The sequence below is a fragment of the Echinops telfairi genome, unplaced genomic scaffold (genome assembly GCF_000313985.2).
Source record: "Echinops telfairi isolate 266 unplaced genomic scaffold, ASM31398v2 ScPeMD7_7420;HRSCAF=8458, whole genome shotgun sequence".
Lineage (NCBI taxonomy): Eukaryota > Metazoa > Chordata > Mammalia > Afrosoricida > Tenrecidae > Echinops > Echinops telfairi.
Window position 1 is genome coordinate 20,665,216 of NW_022111320.1, and position 562 is coordinate 20,665,777.

Genomic DNA, 562 nt, shown 5'->3' on the forward strand with positions numbered 1-562 from the left:
GCCGGGTTCTCGGCCCCCGCTCCCGGTCCTAGCGCGCACAGCCCCCTGCGCCCGGGGAGGTGTGCCTCCCATTGAAGGAGAAACTAAATTGGACAGCCGTCCCCCTGCTTAGGGTGCCCGGGGCTCCCTCGTCCCCGCCCCAGACGTCACACGCCCGAGGGCTTGTCCCAGGACGTTCCGTGCAGGCAACGAAGCCAGCCCGGCACAGAGCTGAGCATTTTATGTGATTTTCGCTGCCCGCCCCCCTCCCGCCGCAACACCCCCCACTTGACCCGAACCGAAGGGCTGGCATTAACGGGCATTTGCTCGGAGGGTCAGGGTTAATGCTTGACTAATATGAGTTGCTATTCACACCCAGATAATTAAATTTATACAGCCCAGCCAGTCTGGCTTCCCTTGCCAAGCTCTGGCGATTGTGCAGCAAGCAAGAGGACCCGTAGAAACCCACTTCTTTTTCTTCCCCGGGGAGAAAAAGTTCAAGTGCTTGCCTTACTTTTCCACCGTGGGAGTTACAAGTATCAGGCTGCTGATACATGACTAGGGAAATCGTGTGTCCTAAACT